A 9921-nucleotide genomic window follows, 5' to 3' on the forward strand; every position below is an offset into this window, starting at 1 on the left:
GGGAAGGCAAGGAATGCGTCTCTCTCCCTCTCTCTCCGTCTATAAGTGTTGAATCCATTACAGGGCTGATGTGTAATCACAGAGGACCTCTGTGCCCCCTCCGACTGTAATTACCTGGATACAGATTCCTCCCTCACTCCATCCCCTAGAGCTGCTCAAAGCCAAGAACTCTGTTAACCAGCATGCAGTGCTTTCAGCCTGCCTATCTGGGTGGCAATGTGGAGATATATTTGAGAGATGTGGCCTATAAGAAAAAAATCATGGATAAAATTGCATTTAAGTAATGGGATTTTGACCTTGCAGTATATAATGGCCATAGTTCATCTAAGATTGAATCATGCACAGAGCAAATCATAACCCACACTTGGAAAACTGACTCCGAAGCCCCCCCATCCTCTTCCCCATATGGAAATCTATTGAGGACTGTACATGCAACATGACTGCACCGTGAAATCAACCCCCGTTGTCTCTCTTACATAGTGACATCGCTGTTGCTGCTGACAAACATTATCTTGTGTGTGATCATGTGCACAGTGTCACTACCCCTCCACTCCCTCACACCCCCCCTCTCCTCCTTCAAAATAAGTCAAAGTGGAGCCGGCTGTGTAGACACAGTAGGCTGTCACACTGTGTCAAGCCTCAGTGTCAGCGTTGCATCTGTTGCAGTCACATCTCAGAAGGCACAAGGAAACGTCTCTCTGTTGACTTCATCTGTTTGTTTGGCATCCTGCCTGATTGCTGGAGTGTGTAGTGGCGGAGAGAAGCTCAGTCGCTGCGTACGCTGCCAACAAGTCTAATCCTCCTTTCGCTAGGAAAAGGAGGGAATCTGCCCCCCCCCAGAAAAAACAGGCATCTCTGTTTGTGGCTTCCCCTGGCACACACACACAAACACACTCCAAAAAAAGCACTCCCACAGGATGCTAACACAAAACACTCCCACTACAAACTCGCACACTGCAGTCATCCAAGCATTGTAAGTTGTTGTTGTCTTGAATAGATTTCATGAATAGAATAACAATAGATATTTTAAGCAACAGGTTTTTGTTGATATTTGTTAGCCTAGCTTAGCATGGGACTCAAAACACGTGGAAATAGCTAACCATGCTCCATCCTTAGGTAGCCAAGTAATAAATCCACAGTTTTTCAGTTGCTAATTGTGTTATCCATACACATTCCCAGGATGAAAATACAGCAACATCTACAGGACTGTTATATAGGCTTCTTTTTTTAGCTAGTAGCTATTACCAGGCGACCAGTCACTTACTGTAAGAAAGTGACTGTTCCCGTCGAGTGTTATCCACATTAGCACACAACCACCAAATATTGCCCTTTGCACAATGTTTTAAGAATTAAACAATAGAACACATTTATTTGTAAGCTGCGGATTTACAATTAAATCCATCCCAAAAAATGCTTAAATACACCGATCATGTCATCATGAGAGCAAGATTTTGAGCAGCCCAAATGTTATTTGCTAGTACACCCATATCCTTAGGTGCTAGATCCCCTTTTTGTCTTTAGCTTTGTGCTAGCAGACATTCATCTGTTGTTACAGTTAAACCTTTGCAGAGGCAGTTAAAAATAACTGGACAAAACATACAGATAAAAGATAATGAGCGTATTCATTCAGGCCGGCTGCTATGCTTATAGAAATGCAAAAGTTGGCCCATGTTAGCCTTTGCGTCGACTTCAATAGCCGGGCAACAGAGTTGATGTGTGGCTTTCAATCAGCAAGAACCAACACCTGTACCTGATCAAATCTTCAAAGATTTCACACAAGTTCACACAGAATGAGAAGAACTTAATAAGTAAGGCTTTTAGAAGCTGACCGTGACACCAGCTGAACCCTGACGCCCTGGAATGATTAAAAGCATTATGTTAAGTCTTTTTTTGTGAAGTGAAGGACTTTTTTTTGAGGCTGCTTGATCAAAACCTTCAACCTTTTATTGGGCCAACTGTCAGAGGAGGCAGACCTTATGTTTGACAGTTTGAACTATTCTGTCTGGATGTGTAATGGCCTTGAGTAGAGGATGATTTGACGCACTCATTAGAGTAAGAAATCCCTCTGTGATCAGAATGAAGCCTGTTACTGCAACTGATTAGTATTTTAATGCAAACAAACACCCCATTACTCAACAAGGACTCTCAGAGTTGAATAATTACTGACTTTGTGCTTATAAAGCTGAACATCTGGACTCAGACTTTAGAGCGAAAAGAGCACACATAATCAGTTGCAAATGTTCACACGAGTGCACCAGACGTCATTAATATGTATCCCTCGGATTTGAGAAAGAGGATAGCAAGTGATTGACGATTAATACTGACATAAAAACAAAAAATCTCACTCGGCGGGTTATCAAAATAACTTAGGCCAGGCGATGTGAATTCCACATGTGAAGAAGACGCCTGCGCCGCAGCTTTAGAGAGGATTTAAAAATGGCTTCTGCATGCTCCTGGAGGATTATAAAATATCAAAATTGACATCCATATGTTTTTAATATAACTTTATTGACAATCAGCCAAACCCACTGAGAGAGAAAATGTACATACTCTGCCATATGGGAATGTTTTCATGATATATGGAAACCAGATAAAGACGACATCTGGTTTGAAACTTAAGTCTAAATGATCAGATCACTTCATATAAGGGGCATAAATACTCACCCACTGATACACTTACATGACAGAAATATAATTCCTATTTACTACCTCTTCATCTCTCAAACATGATTACACATGGAACAAAATGCATCCTATTATGACAATTTACACTGTGGGTGTGAGTAATGAGAGGCTCCTTTACATTGCGTGCATGCCACTCGAGCTTACAGATGTGTTGAGTTATGAGAGTATATTGTGACAATTCAGACAACTTTGTGGTGGAGAAGACTTGTAGCTGTGTTTGATCACTGATTAACTCTGCATCTGTGAAAAGCAGAAGCAGATCAATGCTTAAAGGAAACTGTTATTATTCTAATTTGTGTTGTTTTATGCATTTCCAACTGTTTTCCCCTAAACACATGGATTCAATATCTTCAAATGTTTCGCTTTAAAAGTTTTGTGTCCCCTTCGTCCTTTGCTGCCTTTGTTGTCCAACACGGAATGATAATCAAAAACGTCAGCCTGTTTGGATTTCTATGATCCTTCACAGATTTGCCATTAGCATAAACCATAAGCCGAGCTAAAGCGACACTGGCTAAAATCACAGTGGGATCCTTATTTGTTAAGGCGTGACGCCTCATAGCCTGTGTGTCCTGCTTTGAGCTTTCTCACATGGTGCCAGCATGTACCCCTGAGTCCTGTTAGCGAAGCCCCCCGGGTTGCGGCAGATAACATTTTTACCTTCACTTGCGGCAACCCACATGCACACGCACCCAATTGATACACAAACAAAGCACAAATTCTCGCCCATATTCATGCAATAACTCATGCAAGGACACTCTTCCCCACATGCCCCTCCACAGTCTACAAACATACCTATTTCTTGATTAATTGGATGGCCTGCCTAAGCTTCCTAGATTAGGCTTTGACATAGGTTGTAATTTAAAAAAAAGACATATTCAGGAAGTGTATGAAATCACTCATTTCCTCAACAGAAATGTGAGTTTTAATTTACCTCATGTGGAGACGAACTGTGATCACCTGCAGAGAGCCAATTCACTGTGCATCGCTTGGCGCATGATGTCTGGCTTGGACAGAATGCGTCGTTAAAATAAACCCCCAATGCCAATTTATAGGACAGCGGTCAAATATTTATCCAGTTGATGAGCTGGGCTGTGTGTTCCTGCCTGACAATAATTAAAGACAAACCCGAGCTAAAGGTGAGCGGCAGCCATGACATCACTTCAGATTGCCGGGTATGAATAGAGTGTAGTGGACAATACAAAAGTGCTCTCATTTGTTATTTTCCTTTTGTGAGTCGTGCATGAGGAATAAAAGCAAGGCTAGATTGGATGTGATGCAGCATTGGTTGTTGTGGTTTCCTGTTAGCATGGGCTGATGCATGCTGGGTAAACATTCTAAATGTCAGAGCGACTGCTTATTCAAACTAATTTAACCTCTGCAAGAGCTGCGGCGGTAAGAAGCGGCGTCAGTCTGGAAAACAGTAATAAGTGAGTTTGCCTTGTTGATTTGAACCTTTCACCTCCAACCAAAGCACAACAGCCCTCTTCTACTCGACATGACGCAGTGGAATAGTCTCTCACTTGGAAAAAAAGACTTTATTCCCCATCTTCCTTCGCACACACAATGGACTTCAAAGTTGTTATATCATGAGTCTGGATGCCCTTATTCCCTTATGGTGGCCTGCTAACTCCTTAGCGGGAAAAGATGTCGTAGGCATGTAGGGATGAATGGGGTCTGGGTTGGGCCTGTTGCGAGAGCTTGGGTTTCTCTGACAGGGATCACAGCCTGAGGTGATGCGTATGTACAATGAACAGTACTCAGCACCCTGGGATAACAAAGAGAGCAGAGCAGTTCTGAAAATCAATAAACTGCTGGAGCTCACTGTGGCCTCCTTTATAGAGAAATAACAGCATGCCAGAGTCTATCAATGTCTCCTTTTGCCTCCATCTCTTTTTTACGCTCTCTCTCTGTATAAAACACATTGAAAAAATAGGATAATTTAAGTGAAATAACTTCGAAAAAAATATCTGCAAGAGGCACAGTAAACAATATCTCCTCTACATTTAATCTCCATGATGATATTTTCTATACATCTTTCTGTGCAGTATGCCACTATAAATGTCACATCTAATCCTCAGTATTAATGTGAGGATTGCGAGACATGCATGGAAACAAGTCAGGATGGGAGAAAAAGGGGGATTTTGTAAATCTCCCATCAAAGTTGTCTAATTATGTTAATCAAGAATTCTCCAAATGTCAGCGTTGCTGGAGTGGATGAGATTTTGAGAGAGAGTACAGTAAATGATGAACCAACCAATCAGCCGGACCACAATGATAGTAATGACATTAATTAATTTAAGTTGGACATACAAAAGAGGCAGGCTTAAATCATGGGCACACTTCAAGAGTGAACACATGAATTAATATCAAGAATCAATTTGTTGAAAGATAAATGTTTTCTTACGCTGAATCAGCATAGATTTCGCTCAGCGCTTCAGGAAATTAAGAGTTTTGTCCCAGAGTGAGAAATTTGCCATCTGTAGAGAGTGACATCTAGTAGAACTGGATGATAGAACTACATTAATAGAAGCATGAGTGGGGGAAAAAAAACTGTTAGATATAAAAATTGAACGTAACTCTTCAATTAATAAATCTGAGCATGCTATCTAAAAAGGCATGTTGAACAGAGTAGCCAGAAATGCTTAAGGCAGATTCATCCCTGAGACTGTTTGAATCCCAAATATAGAAGTTTGGAGCTCAGTTGCGTTAACCTTAAAAAAGGTTAGATATTTGGTAAAAAACCTAGCCTTTGCGTTCTAGCTAGTAATTAAAGAAAAAGTATTATACAACACCTATAGTTACCTACAAATAAATCAAAGGCTACAGCCAGCCAGGGGTGTGTCCAGACTTTTTTGAACAGGGTGGCCCAACTGGTGTATTGACCTTTGCATGGGGTGGCCAGTAACTGGTAATGTTTCAAACATTGCTGGTAATGTATTTTTTTTTAAGAAAGACAGTGGGAATTCCTTTCCTATGCACCTGTCTTGCAAAATACATGTGAAAAGTATTTATTTACAATTTTAAAATAAACCATTAAGTAAAAGCCTTAATTGTTGTTTGTAACATATGTCCTGCCTCTGACAGGGCAAATAAGATAAGAGTTCAAATAAGAGTTAAGGATTTTTGGGTGGCACCTGGGGTGGCCAATCAAGGGATTTCAACGGGGGCCCATGCCACCCCTGGCTACTCCTCTGGACACACCCCTGCAACCAGCTGCTGATAAGGTTAAGTCCATCCTAAAATTTAGCCTAGCTCTGTCTGACGACTAGGAGCACTTCCACAGGTGACAAATAAGGATCTTATTTGATTCATCTATAAGCCTAAAAACAGCAAAGTGTTCTGGTTTTATGGGGCTAATTTGTTCATAAATGTGAATACGTCCACTCTGGGTTGTGGAAAAAAACATGATAATCAATATAAGGAAAATAATAAAGTAAAGCACAGAGAGTGTATGAAAGAAAGGGTGCTGTGGCTGACATGTAAAACAATCAAGCTGTTTATTGTGTTTGTAATAATTAGATCTTTAACAGCAGGAGGCTTTTTTCCCTCTGATTCTCTAATTTGATACAGTATCGTCTCATCATCATGCCGCAGGTTAGCCACATAGGGAGGAAACATTAATCTAATCTAACACTTCATTCAAAACTCCAGGGGCTCTCTGCTAAGTGTTGCGATCTCTCACTATGAAATTAATGTTGTTGTTTGTTTCACGGCAGAACAAATAGGACACACTCGGCGAATTAGTTCCTTTGCCGAGCAGAAAATTGAACAGTTTAAGTGATGCGCTGTAGGCAATATTGTCCAACTAATGGATCGGAACGCACATATATTGGTATTACTTAATATTACCATTTACATTAATTTGATTAAAAGAATCATCTTGGCTTCTTGAATTTTCTGTGACGCATGATTGGTCTAACCACACACTAACTATTATTTGATCTGCTGACAGGAAACTAATGGAGTTTTCAGGCGGTGATTACATGTTATGCAGACGATCAAACTCTTTTCACATGAAGTGGACTTTAAGGGGCTAGCATTCCACTGAGAAACTTTAAACTTCTCATTGTAAATGGTGAAACTTAAAATTGGATGTGAAGCAGTCAGTGATGTGACGAGAGTTCTTCTTAAGGACATATGTACTGTGGTTTAATTCCCATAACACCAAAGAACTCTCTGGAATGGGCTTGAGATAGAACAAAACATTACACCCCATTTGCATGTCATTAGGAAAATGGAAAGCCACCTCCCCCTGTGGGTTTAACCCCTTATAAATATATTTAAATATATAAATATCATGAATACATTAATTGAAAGTGCCCTCACAACACAATCACTAAAAGCATTGCCGCTGTCCCACTGTGGAGCTGCCTTTGTCTCTCTTGGGGAGGGTCATGCGTGCAGACGCTTCCATACACACCTGGAAACAATATGAAACCACACAAACAAAAATCATTATAACTTTCTTTTTTTTCCACCTAACTTATCCCTGACCTTCTTATAAACACACGCAGAGACTTACACCCCACCCTCTATAAAATAGTCACACACGTACATCCTTCTGAGCCGCCCACACCACCCTGTCACATAATCCCAGCCATGGTTCTGACTTTACAGCACAGACTGTCTCCTTTCTCCCTCCGTCCTTTTGCTACTTCTCCCCTTTTCTCCCTCGCCTTTTCTCTCTGTTTTCATGGATCAGCGGAGAGAGCAATTACATCAGCGTCGGTCTGGCGGCCTGGAGATGAAGAGCTGTGTGGCTGTGGGCAAACACCTGGCCACGGTTAGAGGAGCAGAGCAGAAGAGAAGAGAAGGAGGAGGATGCAGTGTAGACAGATGTGCTGCAGGTTTTTGCGCTGAGGGGAGTGCCGTGTGTATGGGTTGATGGAGAGCACCGAAGCACAAACGTGAGAACCAACAAGATGTGTGTGTGTGGTTGAGTCGATTCAGTGAAGCCCTAAAACAACCCCCCCATCACAAGCAGTTAACATTACCATCCTTCACAGCAGTCAAAAGTCTGCAGCACCAAAGTTTCAGGGCGATTCGTTCAGCATGCGTCTGCCTTTCTGCTTATTGACACAGTCACAGCCATTTGCATTACAAAAGGAGTCTGTTTGAAAATATGCACAAAACATGTCATCTCTGATAGGGCTTCAAAAAATGCTTCAAACGTGCCCCAAAAAACACTTGAGAAACTGCAACGAAAAACTCAAATGTAAAGAGGACAATAGAATGTAAAACACTTGCTGTGCTGCCGTTTCCTCTTATCTGTTGCTGAGGGATATTTAACTTTAATGTGACGAGAGAGGGCGGGGGAGAAGGAAAGAGAGAAAAGAGTGCAAATGACATGAAAGAAGAGAAAACATGGGCTGAAAGAATTAGAGCAAGTGAAGAGGGAGAGAAGGTGCAGGGAGTGAGGTTGCGTGAGGATCCCAGATCTGCTCTTTGACCTCAGTCCAACCTCTGAGAGACCTCAGACAGACATGTGGTTGCCATCTGGCCTGGCTTAACATGCTATTATACCAGCTGATTTATTCTTAAATGCTACTTGGATGCTGCTGCTATGGCTGATTTAGCTTCAGTTTTTTTCAAGGTTAAAGTTGGTTCTACTCAGCTTAAAGCCCATTTGAGGAGTTTTTAACTAGTTATTAAACAGACCAAAAATTATTACTGATGTCCCTTTTATGACCTGATGAAAAAAAAAAGTAAAGGAGACCCACAGTAATAACACTGACCATTTCCCCTGCTGCAGCGTAGGTGTCAAAGGAGATGATTGTCAGCTCGCTGCAGAAACAGCCTTTGTTTACATTTCCAAAGCAAATATCTACAGTGAGTGGTGTATTTGACTGTTAATGGAAAGCATGATGTGATTTATAAGGTAACACTACCACTTTGCAGCTCTTTGTTTAAAGGGGGCGCCAAAATCAACTAAAACCAAAAAGTTCCTCATAGGAGCATTAAAGCAAAAAAATGCATTGTAAATGTATTGAATATAATTTGAATTTTTGAAGCGCAAGGAGTTTTTAGCTTGTCATGAAACAGACTGAAATTGACCATCTATATTATCTACAAAAATCTATCAAGACAATCAGCTGGAAGATTATTGTTTTTTAATTAATCTTAATGTCTGCTTCTGATGCCACCTGGCCAGTGTGATCAGTAGTCTGCCAAAACTGTTCAGACACAGTTAGAAGACAGCAGGAGGTGTTTTTTTTTTTTTTTTTTTTTTTTTTTTTTTGTGAAATAGTATACTTTTTTCAAATGAGAGACAAAAGAGACAAAAGGAAGATGGCCTCAAAACTGACACAAAATGAAAGTTCCTCACAGTAGCGGTCAAAAAGTGGTCAAAAAATCCAAGTCAATAAGTTCTTTATGACACCTCTTACATTTTACTTATTATAATGGGAAAAAATAGGACTTTTTTTCCTCCATTGTTTTTATACTAACATAACAGCCATGCACTTTGCATTTTTAGAGACACATTCCCAATAGCCCTCGAACATCAAAGCAATTATAACTTAAATTTTCCACCCTTTTTTCTTTTAACATATGTCAAGTACAAACATAGCCTCAGACACACAAGTTGAAAAAAAAAACTGACATTGAACATACATGAAGCATTACAATGTAGAGCAGGTTTAAGGGGCACTTAAGATGGAGCTGATTTTGGAGCTTGAACAGATCTCAGTGCAGACAGCTGCACTATTAAAAATAACGGCTTATATATTCAAAGATATAAACATGTAAAACACTCTGCTAAGATGTCTGCTACACAATCACTACAAACCCCACATTTGGATCCTGAAAATGTCCTCAAGTAATGGCAATACAGAGATAGATAGAATGGTTTATAAGCTTCTGTGATGATTACTAGTACAGTACAAAAGAGAAACCAAGGCTGCTTTAGCTGAGCAAAGGATGGGAAGGGGGGGGTGATACAGTACAAAGGTTGAAGCTGCAGGCCTGAAGTCATACTAGTGACACTAGTGACTTTACAGGCAGGGGATACAGCTGTCTGTCATCACCCTTTGTCTTGATTTATAGGCCCTGTAACACATTTGACTTACAACAGCATGGAACAAACGTCACAAACTTTTTACACTGTCATCACACTGACAGGCTTCAAAAATAGGTATATGAACACCTGTACAAATATGGTACAATATTGGATCTATGAAGAAAAAAAGGTTGCTTAATGTACCACGATTATAGTCTGAGCTGCATAAGCTGGACTAT

The sequence above is a fragment of the Labrus mixtus genome, chromosome 22 (assembly GCF_963584025.1).
Source record: "Labrus mixtus chromosome 22, fLabMix1.1, whole genome shotgun sequence".
NCBI classification, from domain to species: Eukaryota; Metazoa; Chordata; class Actinopteri; order Labriformes; family Labridae; genus Labrus; species Labrus mixtus.